The sequence below is a fragment of the Lissotriton helveticus genome, chromosome 3_1 (assembly GCF_964261635.1).
Source record: "Lissotriton helveticus chromosome 3_1, aLisHel1.1, whole genome shotgun sequence".
Taxonomy (NCBI): Eukaryota; Metazoa; Chordata; class Amphibia; order Caudata; family Salamandridae; genus Lissotriton; species Lissotriton helveticus.
The window spans coordinates 365,933,731-365,953,096 of record NC_136061.1 but is presented as its reverse complement, the minus strand read 5'-3'; the positions used below and the strand labels follow the sequence as shown (position 1 = coordinate 365,953,096).

Below are 19,366 nucleotides of genomic sequence, written 5' to 3'. Positions count from 1 at the left end.
CTGGTTGTTCTAATCAGCTGCTTCTTCACTTTCCTGCTGGTCTCAGTGCTGATATGTCCCTTCGGGCTGAGTCGTTAAGCCAATTCAAGAACCAAATAACATAACACAACACAAACCAACATACACAATTTTCTGCAATCCTAATATTGAAAGGCCTGTGCCTAATTTCTTCATTTGGTGACTTGTGACCCACTCAGTCACTGATTATAAAGAAATCATGTCAAAAGTCAACTGTGATCATTTATTACAGTTGAGTTCTGACGTCACATGCGTGGTGCCAGAGCCAGCAGCCAAGTTGAAAGGCAGGTCAGGCCACGGAGCCTAATTAAAGCAGCTGTTTAAACAGCAACACAAATGTTGTGGTTCTTTTTTGTGCTCTGTTTTTCTAGTTATATAATCACAATATGCAAGGTAAGATTTAAGGAAACATGTTTATTTTTTACACTCCTATTGTAGTTATAGAAAAGTTAGAATCTTTCTCTTTGTTTCTACTTTGCATTTCTTCAATGACATGTAGTGAGCTAATTCTAATATCTTCTTGCCACAACTATCCAACAACTTTTCACTGTATTTACGTTTGCACTACAGACTCTATCATTTTTTTCATCTTCATGTTTGCAAACATGACCTCTCTTTTATGAAAGAGCACGCACACAGGATTTAAAGTAGTTTGTGGGAAAGGTGATGGTGGGACCATGTATTATAAGGAATAAAGTACATCTGCTGTACTTGATATTGCCAGTCAACTTGGAGTTCCCCAACTTATAAAGAAACTCAGTCTTGGGCCTTCTTCCTCTATATGGTCAAGGAGCTCCTTGGTGACTTGCAATATCCTTATAATGTACAACGGGTGGTACTCTATCCCATATATCACACCTTAAATCAAATTGACATTGTACACACATATATACGTGTGTGTGGTCATAATATTTCAAGCTGTGATTTTCTGTTTGGAATATTTCCACAGACACTGAAGATGAAACAGCGACAGAACCTGCCCGTCTGAAATCATGCATCACCCTGCAATCTGTACCCTAAGCAGCCCAAGCCCCTTTGATTTGACTAATTATTTAATTGAGATCATCGAGGTGTTGAACCTCTCCTAAAATTGCTCTTTTTGTCAAGTCAGCGGAGCCAACAGCGATACTTACAAAAATTGCGCTTTCTGCCTTCCCTTACTCTGCTGTCTCTCCTGGCTTGATAAAAAAGACCAATTATAGGAACATTTCAAAACCTCAATGACCACAATTATATAATTAAAAGCACTAAGAAATCTTGCAACCCCCTCCACCCCCCACCGAGTTTGCTCCTTAGGTTAGGGTGCTTTGAAGAGACAGGTGATGTGCAGCTTGGCCTCTGAGAGGCAAATGCAACTGTGTATTAATTAGTTCCCAATTCAAAATCTGAGGAAACTGGAGAAACACATCTTCCCCTCTCCCTGTTCCTAGCTCATGATTTAAAGAGAAAATGCTTCATTGTCTGTTACTCCTAGAACTTAGAATGATGACCCCAAACTCACGCCAAGTCTTCTATTCTTTCACACACTCACACTAATGAAGAGGACTTGTTCCATGACTTATAGTGAGAGCTACAGTGGGGACGGTATAGATTTAGGGAAACAAAGACCCTCTGTGAATATTGAAGTTGTCAGCCTTCCTTGGACCCACGTTCACAATATTGTCCCAAGGGAGGCCCCCGCCACTGTAGTTTTGTTACCACAATCCTAAAAATGAGCATAGGTACAGACACCTGCCCTGCCTTGGGGCAGCTGCACCCACTGCCTGCACCAGTGGAGGTGCCAGTGGTGGTAGATGGTGACCACGAAACTGGTAGCACCCTCTGAAGGGACCGGCACTTATTTAAGTAATTATTTATTTTACAAATTAAGTAGGTAACTTGTATGCTTTTTTAATTTTGTGTTCTCTCTCTCATCCCATGCGCCCTCTCTCATTAGTGTTTTAAAAAGTTTCAGTACTGCTCTGTCCGTTACCCATGTCTCAATACTATTCTATCTCTCACACCATGTGTCTTATCTCAATAGTGCTCTGTCCCTCATCCCTTCTGCTATGTCTCAACAGTGCTAGGTCCCTCACCCCAAGTGCCTTGTCTCAATAGTGCTCTATTCCTCATCCTTTGTGCCTTGTCTCAATAGTGTTCTGTCCCTCATCCTTTGTGCCATGTCTCATTAGTGCTCTGTCCCTCATCCTTTGTGCCTTGTCTCAATAGTGCTCTATTCCTCATCCTTTGTGCCTTGTCTCAATAGTGCTCTGTCCCTCATCCTTTGTGCCATGTCTCAATAGTGCTCTATTCCTCATCCTTTGTGCCTTGTCTCAATAGTGCTCTATTCCTCATCCTGTGTGCCTTGTCTCAATAGTGCTCTGTCCCTCGCCCTTCGTGCCATGTCTCAAAAGTGCTCTCTCCCTCGTCCTTTGTGCCATGTCTCAATAGTGCTCTGTCCCTCATCCTTTGTGCCATGTCTCAATAGTGCTCTATTCCTCATCCTTTGTGCCTTGTCTCAATAGTGCTCTATTCCTCATCCTTTGTGCCTTGTCTCAATAGTGCTCTATTCCTCATCCTTTGTGCCATGTCTCAATAGTGCTCTGTCCCTCGTCCTTCGTGCCATGTCTCAATAGTGCTCTGTCCCTCATCCTTCTTGCCATGTCTCAATAGTGCTCTGTCCCTCATCCTTCGTGCCATGTCTCAATAGTGCTCTGTCCCTCGCCCTTCGTGCCATGTCTCAAAAGTGCTCTCTCCCTCGTCCTTTGTGCCATGTCTCAATAGTGCTCTGTCCCTCATCCTTCGTGCCGTGTCTCAATAGTGCTCTGTCCCTCATCCTTTGTGCCATGTCTCAATAGTGCTCTATTCCTCATCCTTTGTGCCTTGTCTCAATAGTGCTCTATTCCTCATCCTTTGTGCCTTGTCTCAATAGTGCTCTATTCCTCATCCTTTGTGCCATGTCTCAATAGTGCTCTGTCCCTCGTCCTTCGTGCCATGTCTCAATAGTGCTCTGTCCCTCATCCTTCTTGCCATGTCTCAATAGTGCTCTGTCCCTCATCCTTCGTGCCATGTCTCAATAGTGCTCTGTCCCTCGCCCTTCGTGCCATGTCTCAAAAGTGCTCTCTCCCTCGTCCTTTGTGCCATGTCTCAATAGTGCTCTGTCCCTCATCCTTCGTGCCATGTCTCAATAGTGCTCTGTCCCTCGCCCTTCGTGCCATGTCTCAATAGTGCTCTCTCCCTCGTCCTTTGTGCCATGTCTCAATAGTGCTCTGTCCCACATCCTTCTTGCCATGTCTCAATAGTGCTCTGTCCCTCATCTCGTGTGCCATGTCTCAATAGTGCTCTGTCCCACATCCTTCTTGTCATGTCTCAATAGTGCTCTGTCCCTCATCTCTTGTGCCATGTCTCAATAGTGCTCTGTCCCTCGTCCTTCGTGCTCTGTCCCTCGCCCTTTGTGAAGTGTTAATATTGACCTAATACTGATTGAAAATGCATTACAGGGTTTGTCATATTTTTCGCTGACCGATGGAGAAACTCAAGTTGTATGGGCGTTCTAAAGTTCTAAGCTTTTCTTTTTATTTTTCCCTTATATGCACTTTCTCAGCTCTGAAGCATATAAGTTATCTCCACTTAGCTTAGCCATTCTCTGTCTCTAAAAAATCTCTTTTCTTATAAGTTGCACTCCTTCTTGTGGTTTCCCCGGGGTGGTGGCAGTGCAAATCAAAGCACTATGTTACAACGTGCAAATTGATATCAATTTCATGCCTCTTTTGAATGTAACTGTAAATTGTGGTACATGACTGTATGAATCCTGAACACAGGTCTGACAATTTAAGGAAGAATGTTAGATATAGGAAACAATTTATTGATCACGCTGTCTGCCTGTCTGTCATCTTATTAAGTGATCTGACCAATGGGATGTAACATTGGATCGAATTTAATTTGGTTTAGTGTGTTTTAAAAAAAACGTTGTTCGTCTTTGTATAGTCTCATATGATGTCTTTTTATATATACCCGTGAGACGTGTTGTTTACTTATATGTTTTTTATACATGTCTGTTTTTATGTTTGTTTATATGTTTGTATTTAACAGCCCTGAAGAAGTCCTGCACTGGGACAAAATGCGTCGGCTGTACTGTGCTTTTTATATCTGCTAAAATAAAGAGATCAAACTGAGGAACTTCTTTCTGAAGCATTTGCTTTTACTGAACCATGTGTTGCGGTGCACCTGTGCTTTGGAGTCTAATTTGTTGAGTTCCTGAGGGAACAGGCACAGTGGCTGCTTTTCGGTGTGCACACGGACCCCTGTGTAGATAGAAGCAGCAATATTTATGTTTTGGAGTTATTTTTAGGTTAGGTGCTGGCTTTGAGTAGGTCCCACTGTTGGCTTGATCCTTTGTGCCATGTCTCAATAGTGCTCTACCCCTCATCCTTCGTGCCATGTCTCAATTGAATTCTGTCCCTCATCCCTTGTGCCATGCCTCAGTAGTGCTCTGTCTCTCATCCCATGTGCCGTGTCTCAATAGTGCTCTGTCCCTCATCCCATGTGTCATGTCTAAATAGTGCTCTGTCCCTCATCCTTCGTGCCACGCCTTGAAAGTGCTCCATCCCTCATCCTTGTATCATGCCTCAATAGGGCTCTGTCCCTTATTAGTGGTGTGTTCCCCATTCGTTGCTCCCTGTTTGTTTAGTGCTCCATCTCTTGTCCTTGGTGGGTTGTCTCTCTCCTTTTCTACCGCATCATCTATGCTCTATCATCTGTGTGCCCACCTCTTCTCTTTTGTGTTTTCGCACATGTATCATTGCTCTCTCCCTTAATCATTTGTTTTCTGACATTCCTCGTTTTTGCTTTGTCCAATTGTTTATCTTTGACCACCGCCTCTCTCCCAGTGCGTCTGACCCCTTATCACTTGGCTATACCTCTAACCCTTTGTGCTTTAAAATTCCATGTATGGCCCTTGCAGCTTTTCATCCCTTCAGGGTCGATAAAATTGAGTTGTTTGATAATATCGTCTGTTTTCCAAGACCAAGGTAGAGAGATCAGTGTGTGGTGTGCACCATATAAATTCTTGTTATAAAAACATAAGGGTAAATTTACAAGCTCCTTGCGCCAGCAGAGCTTTGCTTTTTTTCACGCTCTGATGGTGCAGTACGCTGGCCCATATTTACAAGGACCTTGCAAAGCCACCCTGCATGGCTTTTCATGACCTTGTAAATATGGCCCCTTTTACACATTACTGTGTGTGAAAGGAGCGTTTCATAAGTGTTGCTGTGGGCGTTCCTACAGAACACCCATGGATTCTGGTTCCATTCCTAGATTTACAAGGTTTCATAAACCTGGAAATGCATCAGATTCTAACGCCTCCACAGGGAAGGTGTAAAAGTGATGCAATGAGGTGAAATACCTTTATTTCTCCTAATATTCTCCTCATTTGATGTGTGCTGCATACTGCAGCACACATAGGAGGAGGAAAACACCATCAATTATTGTTTTGTGTAGGAAGGTGACTCTTCTTGCAAGAAAACAATCATCCCTACAATGCAGGCACCCTTACATCACAGTGCAAGGGTACCTGCGTGGGCGCTAGGCAGGCTTTAGTGCAACAGCACAGAGGAAAGCACAGGGATGTGTCATATTGTTGTAAATACCATGCATCCCTGCACTTTCCTAATGACGCAGCATGGCACAGCAAGATGCCTTGAAGTGCTGCGCTGCGTCATTATCTTGTAAATATAAATCTACACTTGATTATTCTACATAAAAATAATTTACAAAGTTAGCGGGTAGCCTAAAAATTGGGCCTGAGCAACATTTCTATTATGCCAGTGTAATTGGAGTAATTTCAGAAATGTTCTGCTACTCTATGATGTGAAATTATCAATACTCATGTGATTACTCCTCCTCACATAATTCAGAGTCATTTTGTGGGAAATTCAGCTGCATGTAGCGCTTTTTCTTAGCACAAAATCCACCCTCGCATCCATTTTGGAGGTTAGAGCGCATTTTGTGCTTAAAAAATAGTGCTAAATGTTGGTAGTATGTTGAGGATAAATTGTACCCCAAGAGCACATTTACCGAGCGCGAGCGGCTTTTTGTGCTAGCCATTTGTGGTCTGTTGTATTTAGTCCTGTTTCTTAGGGTAACATCCATCCTCACGTCCATTTTGAACACAAGGGGGCATTTCTGCACTAAGAAAAAGCGCTAAATGCAGAATTACACTTCTTGCATAAATCAAACGTAATCTCGCTGAATTTCTAGGTAATTCTGTGTGATTACGTTGCACTGCATTTTGTGAGTTGTACCCACCCCTACTAAAATTTCTTAAATCTGCCCTTATCGACCAAGGCTGAACCTCCTTGTGTGAAAGTATCTTCCAATATTTTAAGGTGTAGGAAGCTTGATCCAGAGAGGGCTGGACTACAGCGCCTCATGTTCAGTTTCCTTCCCTCAGAAACCTCTGTATCCAAGGCTCTTTGCTGCAGGAGTACTAATAAACCAAATATTTTACCTTTTAATCTTACTGGGACTGAGCTTTTTTACACTTTTTTTCATCTCAAGCAATCTTCCTCCTCTAGCCAAAGATTATCCCTCAGCAGTGGAGCGTCCCTGACATGCAGTGAGCAATTATCTCTGGCCCAGGATGTCAGGAGAGGCTGCTGTTTGTTTTATAATATATTTATACGATATGGAATTTCCATACCTAAATATAGAGGCGTGTACATAAAAATGAATACCAAATGGACACTATCTGACAGGTGTATCTAGGGCAATAAAAAAGGAAAACAGGCAGTGATAACTCACTGAGAACCATCGGGACAAGCAACTCAATGTATGCACTGTAGGAGAGAGAGAGAGAGAGAGAGAGAGAGAGAGAGAGAGAGAGAGAGAGAGAGAGAGAGAGACAGACTGAGAGAGAGAGAGAGAGAGACACAGACTGAGAGAGAGAGAGAGAAAGAGAGAGAGAGAGCGAGAGAGAGAGAGAGAGAGACAGCGAGAGACACACGGGGGCGGAGGGGGAGGCAGACAGAGAGAAAGAGGAACAGAGGAAGAGAGACAGAAAGAGACAGCTGGATACAGAAAGAAGGATGGTGAGACAGGCACAAAGAGACACAGAGACGTACAGATGGACGGAGAGGCAGAGAAAGAGACCGAGAGAGAGGCAGACAGAGAGATATACAGGGAGAGGCAGACAGAGAGAAAGAAGAACAGAGGAAAATAGACAGAAAGAAACATCTAAATATAGACAGAGGTAGAGAGAGGCAGATAGAGAGACACAGAGACACGCAGATGGATGGAGAGGCAGACAAAGAGACCGAGAGAGACACACAGACAGAGAGGCAGACAGAGAGGCATACAGGGGGAGGCACAAATAGAGAAAGAGGAACAGAGGAAGAGTGACAGAAAGAGAGAGCTAGATACAGATAGAGTGAGGGAGAGGCAGATACAGAGACACACAGATGGACGGAGGGGCAGACAGACACACTGGGGCGGCAGACAGTGAGACACAGGGACACAGAGGGATGAAGAAAGAGGAAGACAGCATGAGGAGAAGCAGAAGACAGGGAGGGGCGTTGGGGAATGAAAATGGTAGAGAAGATAGAGAAACAGTAGAAGAACAGCAAGAGAGAGCGAGAGGGGAGGAAGGAAAGAGACAGCGAGAGGGAGAAATTGACATCCAGAGGGAGAGGACAATGAGGGGTGGAGGAAACAGAGAAACCACGAGGAAGACACATACAGGGAATAGGAGGGTGACAGAAAAAAATAAGAGAGAGGGAGAGAGAGACAGCGAGAGACACACGGGGGCGGAGGGGGAGGCAGACAGAGAGAAAGAGGAACAGAGGAAGAGAGACAGAAAGAGACAGCTGGATACAGAAAGAAGGATGGTGAGACAGGCACAAAGAGACACAGAGACGTACAGATGGACGGAGAGGCAGAGAAAGAGACCGAGAGAGAGGCAGACAGAGAGATATACAGGGAGAGGAAGACAGAGAGAAAGAAGAACAGAGGAAAATAGACAGAAAGAAACATCTAAATATAGACAGAGGTAGAGAGAGGCAGATAGAGAGACACAGAGACACGCAGATGGATGGAGAGGCAGACAAAGAGACCGAGAGAGACACACAGACAGAGAGGCAGACAGAGAGGCATACAGGGGGAGGCAAAAATAGAGAAAGAGGAACAGAGGAAGAGTGACAGAAAGAGAGAGCTAGATACAGATAGAGTGAGGGAGAGGCAGATACAGAGACACACAGATGGACGGAGGGGCAGACAGACACACTGGGGAGGCAGACAGTGAGACACAGAGACACAGAGACACAGAGGGATGAAGAAAGAGGAAGACAGCATGAGGAGAAGCAGAAGACAGGGAGGGGCGTTGGGGAATGAAAATGGTAGAGAAGATAGAGAAACAGTAGAAGAACAGCAAGAGAGAGCGAGAGGGGAGGAAGGAAAGAGACAGCGAGAGGGAGAGATTGACATCCAGAGGGAGAGGACAATGAGGGGTGGAGGAAACAGAGAAACCACGAGGAAGACACATACAGGGAATAGGAGGGTGACAGAAAAAAATAAGAGAGAGGGAGAGAGATGCAGGGGAGAAACCAGACTGGGGTAGGGAGAGAGAGCAAAAGAGGTAAAAAAAAGAAAGATATTGAGAGTAAGATAAAGGGGAAATGAGAGAGGGTGGGAAAAAGAAGAATGGAGAGAGCAAGACAGAGGGATGAGGCTGGGAGCAACAAAGGTGGGACTTAGAGAGAGACAGAAGGAGGGGGAAACAAGAGACAGACATGAGGAAGCGAGAGATTTGAGAGAGAGCGAGAGAAACACATGGTAGGAGAAAACAAAGAGGGACAGAGGGGAAGAGAGGGGCAAAGAGAGAAAGTGACATGGACAATGAAAGCTGAAGGGAATAAGAAGGAGACAATGAGGAAGAATAAGTTTAAGAGAAAAGGACAGGGAGCTGGAGAATGCCAGAGGGAGTGTGAAAGAGAGTGAAACAGAAAGGGTAGAAGTGAGAAAGAAAGAGGAAGGATCAGTGAGAGAGGAAGAGAGTGAGACAGAAAAATGGAGATACAGGGAGGGGAAAACAAGAGAGAGGGAGAAAAGATAAGAAAGACTGAGAGAGGCAGTGGGGCAGAGAGGGTGTCAGCGAGAGACACAGAGGGGGGGCAAGTAACAGAGAGAAACAGGCAGAGGGCATGTAAGAGAGAGTGAGAGGAACCGAATGAGAGAGAGAATGAGAGAGATAGAGAGAGACACGGAGGATGAAAGAGCGAGGTGGACCAGAGAGAGAGAGAGAGAGACACACACACACACGAGACCGGCTCCACAGCCAGGAGCAGTAAACGCGCATAAAAAAACATGGGAACGTAGCTCAGTGGCAGAGTGCATGCATCGCAAGCATGAGGCCTCGGGTTCAATCCCCGGCATCCCCAGGTTGATCCATGCGCACACAGGCAGGCCCGCTAAGGTGTACAAGGAAGAGATACCGGCTCTGGAGAATCTGCAACGCAGCACTAAAAAACAGGCTGAAGGGTTGGGCCGGCCCGCCTCTTATAGAGGTCAAAGGTGTAATGGGTCGGCCATATTGGGAAGGGATGGGAGGCTAACCTTTTTTGCTTTGGAGGGTTCTGGTGTGGAGCTGAAGCTCACTGCGTTACTCATGTGGCGAGGAAGACTTACGAGAAGGTAATGACAAGAGAAAAAGAAATAGAAGGAGCAAGAAGAAGAGACAGAAACGCATAGCGAGGGACAAAGAGGGGGGAAGAAGAAAGACATAAACAGAAAAAATAGAGAGTAAAACGAAAAGAAAGGGAGAGAGAGAGAGAAACACAGGGAGGGAGACAATTTGAGGAATAGATAGAGAGAGAGAGAAAGAGGCAGAGAGGGAGAGTGGCACTGTAAGAGAGGCACAGAGGGAGGAAGCGAGAGACAGGGAGAAATACATGGATAGGGAATCTGACAGAGAGTGAAAGTAACAGAGAGAGAGAGAGGGAGAGAGAGAGAGAGACAGACAGAAGGAGGGAGAGACAGCGCACTACAGAAAGGGGAAAACAGGAGAGAGAGGAACTGTGGAAGAGAAAGAAAGGGCAGAGAGACAGGGGGATATAGACAGAGGAAGGGAGGGAGAAAGTGACAGAAGGGGAATAAGAGAGATAAGACAGAAACAGAGAGAGAGAGAGTGAAATGGAGTGAGAGAGAGAGAGCGAGGGGAGAGAGACAGAGGGAGGAAGAAGAAGAAGACAGAAAGGGAGAGTCAGATGGAGACAGAGGGATAAAGAACTAAGAACAATTAAAAGATAATACAAATAAAGAGGGGGAGGAGAAAGAGAGACTGAGGGGGGATGAAGTGAAAGACAAAGAGGGAGGCATCACAAGAAAGCAGGGTTGGGAACAGATGGATACAAAGGAAGGGTAAAAGAAGAAGAGAGACAAAGGGAAGGTGGGACACAAGTGAAAAGCAGCTAGCGGGAACAAGAAGGGGGACCACAAACATGAAATGAGAAGGATAGAGTGAGGCAATAAAGGAGGGGGTAAAGGAGAAATAGAGAGATGGAGAGAGTGTGAGCTAGAGAGAAAGACAGGCATAGTGACAGAACAGAGAACGTGGATAAAACGCAGGAGAAGGCAGAGAAAGGAAGGGTTGGAAGACGGGGAAGGAGAGAGTGGACAAAACCATAAACATCTGTCATTCAGCGCCAAGATGCCTACGGGTGAACCTACGCTTTAAAAATACACGTTGTGTTATGTTATAAAGGGGAAGGCAGAGAGGAAGAGTTAGGGGGACGGGGAAGGAGGGGGTAGGCAGGGAGGGGAAGGGTTGGCGAGATGAAGAAAGAGAAGGAGCGCATACCTTGATGAGGAAAGGGCCCATCTCTGGAGATCTTAATGATGTGTAGATGAAAGGAGCCTGATTGCACAGCATTGGAACATCAAGGCGCCTTAATGACTCGAGGTTCATTACTGTAGCGATGGGTGCAGCGAGCTGGAGCAGCCAATGAACAGGTGGATCCACTGCGCGGACCCCTGTTTCTGGGCTCCATTTCAGGGCATTACGAGTCTTACGACTCAACCCGTTGTGCACTGCCAGCGATCGGGAGGTGCAACTAGTTTATAGCTCAGTGAAGATGGCAGGATCTTAAAAAAGTATTTGCAAAGCTCAGGTATTTGGCTTTGGCAAGCAGGTGCAATAGATGTTTTTAATTGTAAGCATGTGGCACAGAAAATAAAAACAAAAAGATAGAATGCTGCCACCTAAGTGTGGTGACCATGTGCTTGCAATTAAATAAATGTAAATAAAAAATTAATTAATGATTATTTTGTATATTTTTAATACAGCAGTTTAAGTACTTCTTTGCAGGCAGGTGTACTTAGAACACACATGGAATCCCTTTTTTTTTTAGTTATAATGCAAATTACAGGAAAAAGGGTTAAAAAAATGTACTGTTGGCTTTAAATTATCGCAATCTGAAGACATATTTTTAACACACAATTTTAATATAAAAAAAGAATAAAGAATGTGTAGAAAACGAAATGGCAAAGTAAATTATTGGCCCACCAGCCCTGGTAAATGGCTGAAGTGGGCTGACCTATTGCATCATCTTGGATATAGTGGTGGGCAGAAACAAAACGTCACTGATATTTCAACAGACCAATGGATAAAGAGGGCTGACTCAAAGCACATCTATGAATATATATGAACATATAGATTCTTTTAATATGCATATGTTAGCTAAAAATGAATTTGAAGACATGAGGCTGATGAAACAGCTAAGCTTTCTCTAGGCCAGACCTAAAAAGGCTGCACACCATCAGAATTGTAAAATTGGCTTCAAACGAGTGTGCAAAAAAAAAGCATTACAATTTAACTCCGTAGAAAATACATACGCAATGTTCAGACAATCAAATTGTATCTCAAAGGATTTACTGAAGCTCAAAATTGAATATAAAAGACAAATCTATCAGCAGCCAATAGAAATCTTTCTAATCTCTTCCTTAACACTATTTCCTATTAGAAATACATTGAGTTGTCCTTAGGCTGTATACAGAAGACGTCTAGGAGAGCGTCATCCTTGCCAAGTTTTTAGCATAACTGTGGACCATGCAAATGAGGGCCTTTTAGATTCCTAACATGTAATTTTAAATTATGGAGATATTCTATATATCTGGCGTTGATTCGCCCTTTGGATCTATGGTAGAGACACCGGCACCCAGCCTGGGACGGAACAGCAAGTCCAAAGGCACCTCGGGTCCACCACGGTGACCCTGGATGGATTGATGGAGTAACTGGGTTACTCTCCTGTAGAATCCTTCTTTTACACTTAGCAACAAGAGCACACAGGACCACAGAGTCCTGGGGTATCAGGTTGAAGGATGGAGCGCTCTGAATCCCTGAATCTGACCCGGCTCCCTTTCAGAGCTTGTGGAAAGACCCTCAGCAGGATCCTGTTCCAATGGCTGCGTCATGGCTTCTTGAGGCCCTTCACTCACTGAAAAGACACTGCTGAGGAAACAATGAAGAATCCTCACAGCAGGAGGCCTTGGTATATTTCTTATCAGAGGTATCTTCTTTGTGGGGCTGCTGCGGTTATCTATCTTGCTGAACAAAGAGAACAGGGGAAGAACAGACAGAGCCTTTCCTAAGGCACTCGGTGGAGTGCCTAGAAGTGTTGGGTATGGCGTCTCAAGATGGCAGCAGGGATCATACAGGTGAATGGCAAAAGATCCTCGCTCCAGATGACAGACCAGTGCTGCTGTTAGTAGAAGTCTTCCAAGAGGACACCCCACCTCTGCTCCTGTGGGCGAGCTCCTGAACCATGCAACCAGGAACAGACACGTATAGCGTTCAGGAGGCTTGGCCATGTGAATTGGTTTGAAGAAAGGTAATCTATAGCATCTCAGCAGAGACTCTACTTAGTAACTTCTCCGGTAGCATCAGACAAGCCTGGCCACTGCGTACCAGACAATGTGCCCGCTAAGACCACCCAGAGCTGGTTATGTATCTGGTGGCAAACATGTAAATCATCATACTCATTATACTCACACGCTTAAAAGGAAAACTGAAGGAGGAATCACATGTGTGCAAATGAACCAATCAAAGAAACCATTCTCTTGCGTTAAATCACTGGGAAAAATCAGAGGGAGAGAGGGGTTCTAAGAAAAATCCCCACAGAGATTATGCCTGCCTAAGTTCCCTGTCGTTGATGAGATAAGATGCACGGGTCCCAAATAACAGGGAATCCGTGTAGGCTAATTAGAGCAAGAGGCGAGGGGACTTGGTTAAGCCAACATGGTGCCCACAGGAAGCCTTCCTTCTCCCAGCATCAAAGTCTCCAATTGAAATGACAAGGGTTCTTAATTGTGAATTACCCATTTGAAAAACAACAACTGCCTCCTTAGAGGAATCCTTAAATGAGGCAGAGAGACCAGGCCAGGAAGCTGACAGGAAACTAACAGGCCATTCGGAGAGAAGTGCTGAATTTGCCCTAGCCAAGAGCTTTGATGACAGGATGAGATTGGGGGTGGTTGAGGAGCACCATAGAATCCAAGAACATGCAGTAACCCCCACTGAGATAAATCACAAAATATGTGCAAATTCAGGCTTATCAGTGAGAAGGACACAGGACCAACAGTCACGCGCCGCGCCTGTGTACTGATGAAGCAAAGCTTCGCATATTTGCGACCTTGCTGTATTCAAGAACCTCGTTTATGTGTAACAAGGTAATAAATGTACGTCTTACTAACATTTATATGAAGTTTGAGTAAAAGTTTATGAAGCTTGCTTATGTGTATTTCTAATGCATTTAATCCGTGTACTTAAAATATGGCCGCCGCTTGTAATTTAGTTACTGCGCATGCGTCAGCCACACTCACGTGTCCTGACGCGTCTGCAGAGTTGGAGGGAAAATTATGCGCATGCGTAATACATAGCTGTGCCCATCATGTGGTACTGCTCGTGCCACTGCTCTTGTGCCTGTTTCCATGTAGCTAACATTTAGACTGCATAAGTGTATGTTATAATGATAAGTTGAAAATACAACCCTGTGAATGTGATTTCATAACGTTATTTCTGTGTATTAATTTGTTCTCGCTTACTTTTCATGTACCGCGGGGAATGGGGGTCCAAACTGATTGGGAGCCATATTGACGGTCTCTTCTGCGCATGACCAGAGAATACTGAAAGGTGGCAACTTTGGACAGTGGAACTCAGCCAGCTGGCAGCCACAGTCAAGATGTGCCTGGGAAAGCCACCTCTGCGCTACGAGAACGGAGAATGTTGCTCCTCATGTGATACAATGTTAATTGTCACTCGTATTTCTGCACAATTTCTCATGAGAACCCCAATCTCTCTAGGCGGTACCCAAGTATGCTAATATAGGCTCGAATTAGCGTGTTCTGATTGGTGTGTTACCCAAATCCTACTTTAGGACCAATCCAAATTGAGGGATTCTGACACTTTGCAACATTGGGGGGTGGTACACCGTCCCAAAAGAGTATATCTACCCTGGGTTTACCTAGGGAATTGTCCGACTTGTCTGGTTTAGCTGACCTGTCACTGACCCATCGTACTCAATAGGTGACTGAAGATACAGAGAGCTGCGGAGCACTCTGTCCGAAATTGACCATAGACTGAGGTTCTACTGAACCTTAAAGTGCTGGCGAAGCACTTTGCTGGGAGTTCGTTGACCCAATCGGGGTCTTGATCGATAGCTGCAGAGAGGGTGGAGCGCAGGCGTTGCTTCCAAACTGCGGGTGCGGTCCTGTCCTGAGCGGTCCTGTCCTGAGGGTCCTGTCCTGATTCCTAATCTGAGGGTATCCTGTCCTGTACGGGGTGTCCATTCTGCACCTGCTGTCCTTTGAGGGGTATCTTCCTTGAGGGTTTCCTGTCCTTAACTGACCCGTGGCCAGGGTTTGGTTTCCACACCAGTCTAGGTAAATACTGCTCTAAGTTCTTTAAAACTTGCACCTTTCTATATTTCTACCTTTTGCTACAATAAAGTGACACCTTTGCACATGTTGATTTTCCATGCTTTTGCCGCAAACTATTGAAATGTAAAGTCATTTGCATATTTTTTAATATGTTCCCATGTCTCTCAATCTTTTAGAGATTATATTTTGCATTGCTGTTTGTCATTTTCTGATATGGTCTAGAACCTCCTTACCTAGACTGTTTAAAGGTCCCTTTACTTTAAGTTTAGCGTGTTACTCTTTATAGGCCCTCCTATAGTAACCCATGCATAGTCTGTCCAGGCTTAAACATTTCTGAGATTTTAGTATTTTCCCATTTGCATTCCATATTACATTTGAATGGTTACCCTGTCGTTATTTCTCTATAGCTATATCATTTACATCATCTTGGTTATTGATTGCTTCATACTTGTGTATCTAATGCTTGATGATAACGATCTTTAGATAAACATTTTAAAACTTCCAGTTGTCCGTGGTCATTTAAACAATATTGAATGTCATTTGAAATTGCATTTTGCTGCCTTTCCTTTTACAGCTAGGCCCCTGATTCATTGATGTCATAGGTACCCGTGTTGGTGGATGGTAAGTCGGGTACACTGAGTAATAACAGTAGGGAACACACACAATTGGTAGCAGCCCGTGAAGTCGCCTGGTCAATGAATAGTGTGAATTGAAAGTATATGGGCCCTGAAGCCGGAAACGGCGAAATCATTGGCTGGGTGACCTCGCGCGCTCTATCAGTTTTCTGGTAAGCAGAGGTATGGTTAGGGACTAGCTAAAGGTTAGGCAGGATTAGTTAGACTAGTTGAGTCGGAAGCTGCTAGTATATTGATGCTGCTAGAAGAGCGGCTGTTCTAAAGAGACCTGATCAATCTCTTGTGAATAGGCACGAATAATATCTTGTAAAAAAAAACAATTCATGAATTGCTGTATTGTTATTATTCTTGTTCTTATATTGTTATATGTATTAATCCATGCGTTTGTCAACCGTTTAGTTTCTTGTTGTCCGAACTCCCCGGGGAATTGAAAGGGCAAGTGGTGAATAGAATCCATTGTCCTGAGGTCACAGGCTTAAAGGAAAGTTAGGTGCAGGTTAGGATAACCGGGAAGCACTAACTAGGGTTTTCTGAATACATGTGTGAATAAATGTCAGTAACGAGGTTCATTGGCAAAATTCCCATAGTGGCGTAACCTAGTAAGGGTCACATCGGAAAAGTAGCAGGTTCCTCGGAGCTTGGGTGAAAGCAAAGGGGTCCGCTGAGAAACCTTAGACTCGGAACATATCCCGGAAAGAAGTGGATGAGTTTAGGGGAATAACAGGTTCACTGATGCTAGAGTGAAGGGTAGGCGGAAGAGATCTGCCCGCAGCGCGTGAAAAGTAAATGGAAGTAGTTTACTTGCAGCGAAACAAAGCTATACTGTCTAGACACTTGAGCACTGTGGCGAATGTGTATTTGTTGTAAAATAACAAAGCACTGAGCACTTTAAAGGAAAGAAAGTTTCCGTTACCTTGTGAAGGGAGGGAGTCAGTCGCGAAGCGTCTCTGACGTCACTCCGTGCCGCGCTGGGATTGGTAGAAACAGCGGGCGGGTAGCGGGGCTGGAATTGTAAAGGAGGGGTGAAGCGCCGAGGAGTGAGAACTGTCTCACGAAGGGGCCGCGCACCCATTGGTCGAAATTATTTGAACGCGTGCACCTCATTGGTCGCAAAGAATTGCAAGGCGCGTTCTGAGTGGAGGTAGCTTTGTAAACAAAGTTAAGCGTAGAAATTGTATGTGGCACTCGTATTGTCCAGAGACTAGACCCAATCCGAGAAACCAAGGGTTCGAAAGGGATCAGTGGAAAGCCAATAGATACGATATTATGTACGAAGGAAAGAGAAAGATGTCCCTTGTAAGTAGGGTAAAGAATTATTTCAAAACGGACAAACCGATTAAATCTAGGGAAGGCGTTGTTGTCCCGCCACCGAATACTCCTGCCTCATTCATGATGTTTGACCGAGGGTACAACACCTGTGTGTGGTTGGAGAATTGGGTGAAGTACACAAAAGATGACGGAGTATTGGCTTTTCCGTTAGACGGTACTTTTAATGGTAGAATTTTATTCAATTTGAGAACCCGCATGAATGAATTACATCCCAGACCGAGACTAACGCAGTATGAGGCATTAGAAGAATGGGAGATTGAGGCTTTTGAAAGGGAGAAACCCCGAATGGACAAAGGTCTGACTAAATGGTACCCCAGGCTGAAACAAGAGACCAGGGATAAGAGGATGAAACAGTGGAGGCAGAGCATGATTGTTGAGGGTCTGTTTCCTATGATGCCAGCATGTACCCCGTCGGGGGGAGAAAAAAGGACAGAAAAGTGTAAGCATTGGGGAGCTCTTGGAGAGTCAGACGATGAATTGTTGGATGACATCTTTACGAGAAGTCCGCCACCTTATAATGAGGGAGCCCGACCTTCCAGTACAGGAGAAATTGTCCAACGTCCATCTATTAAGGAGGAGGACAGATCCCTATGTAGGGGGGGAAGGGGCCAGGTATTACCCTATTTTGAGAAGCCCGAGCCCCCGGAGGTACGCAATATATATCCTAGAATGCCCGAAAGCTCAGAGGAAAAATATTCCCGTGAAAGAACATTTTACCCCAGACCTCTTTATGAGAACGAAGAAAAGCCAGTAGGTTCAGGGGTACCCTTTTTGCAGCCTCCATATGGGGAAGAGCGTAGGTCATTTGGCACGGGAACTTTGTTCCCGAAACCAAATTATGGTGGGGGACCAAGTGAGACGCATCCTACTGCCCCGAGTTTTACGCCTCAACTGACCCCACAGATGATACCTGACCGAACATTAGGAAGAGTGTTAGATGAAAGGGAGCAAGAGGCCATAGCTAAACAGAGGTCAGAAATAATTCAGAAAATGTCCCAGTTAAATACCAGTCCTGAAGCTTTGACTATTCCGGTAACAATCGGACCAGTGGTTCCGTTGTACGGGAATAATCAAGGAGGTCTGAACCCTCCAGTTATGAACCCGATAATGGCCCCGCCGAGGCAAGAGCCCTTACTAATAGACGATCAGTCCAGTGAGTGTGAGTCTGATGTTGTGTTCTTGGATCTGCCAAACAAACAGACCGGAAAGGGAGTGCAGAAGAGGCATAATCCTTTTGATGCGAAAGAAATTAAATTAGAAACAGCAACAGGGACTAGGAGTGTCTCTTTGGTAACGCCGGAAGAAATTGAAAATTGGAGTCGTGAATTAGAAAAACAGGCTCCGCAAACGAAATCTTTAGACCTCTACAAACTGAGAGTAGAAATAGAGGAATTAATGGCAGGAAATGTGGGGTTAGACAGATTGAATACCTATTCTGAAGAAGAGTTGCTGTTTATGTGTAAAAGTCTTACCCGGAGTACTAGGGTGCTCCATGAAAAACTGACCGACACTGCAGCTAGTATGGGGATAGATATATCAAGATCGAAGCCCTTGTAGAAACCATACCGAGCTGAGTTTTCCGACAAAGATTTAGAAAGTTTGAATGTGTCAGGAAGAAAATTGCAGATTAAAGAATTGCTTGCAGTCTTGCAAAAATGGGGAGACGTGGAAAAATGGAAAACAAGGTGGGCACATAAGAAAGAAGAGGCCCGTTCCAGACAAGCTACCCCTGAGTTCCCTCTGAGAGAAGTAGACAAACCCGAAACTTAATGCCCCATGCGCGAAGTACCCGGTGGGAGGTATGTGCACGTTCCGTGGTCCAGACAGGATATTGTGTCCTTTACTAACGATTTCCCAAAGTTGCGGGAGAAGCCAGTTGAATGGTACCGGCAAGTGGAAAGGTTTGTAAAGGTACAGAAATGCCTGTGGAAAGACCTGGATGGGTTTTTCGACATTGTGGTCCCGGTCGATCTATGGACCGAGTGTAAAATAGCCATAGCCTGGCCTAGTGAGGAATACCCGAGAGATGAAAAAACTGGGGAACCATCGAAAGAAGTGATGAGAAAATATGAGCAAGTAATTCAGCATCTGAAACTAAAGGTCCCAGCAAAGGAAACTGATTGGACCAGGATAGATAGAACAACGCAGGAAAGAGAAGAGACAGTGCACTCCTATTATGAAAGGCTGTTACAGGTGTTCAAAACATACAGTGGTATAGATAACATCGAGATGAAGGACATGACGCACTTCATTTACAGGTTTGTAAACGGTTTAAGACCTGAAATTTGTCAGTGGATAAAAGATAACAAAATCTGTTGGCACTCCAAGAAGGTAGATGAGGTTCTGCGGTACGCCAAGTACTGCGAGGACGAGATGGCAGAAAAGAAAAAGGCTCTAAAGGAAAAAGTGATGTGGGCTCAGGTGAAGCTCGCAGAGCAGCAGGAAAAGCAGTTGAGTAACATGGTCAAAAATGCTAAGAA

General features: G+C 44.8%; 1 protein-coding gene and 1 non-coding gene across 2 annotated transcripts in view; one reads left to right on the top strand and one right to left on the bottom strand.

Annotated features, from left to right (window-relative positions):
* Positions 1-19,366, bottom strand: part of SEZ6 (seizure related 6 homolog) — a 1,048,734-nt gene that overhangs the window by 880,668 nt on the left and 148,700 nt on the right. The window lies entirely within an intron of this gene.
* TRNAA-CGC (transfer RNA alanine (anticodon CGC)) lies at positions 9,357-9,428 on the top strand. The gene has a single exon. It is a non-coding gene; the product is annotated as a tRNA-Ala (tRNA).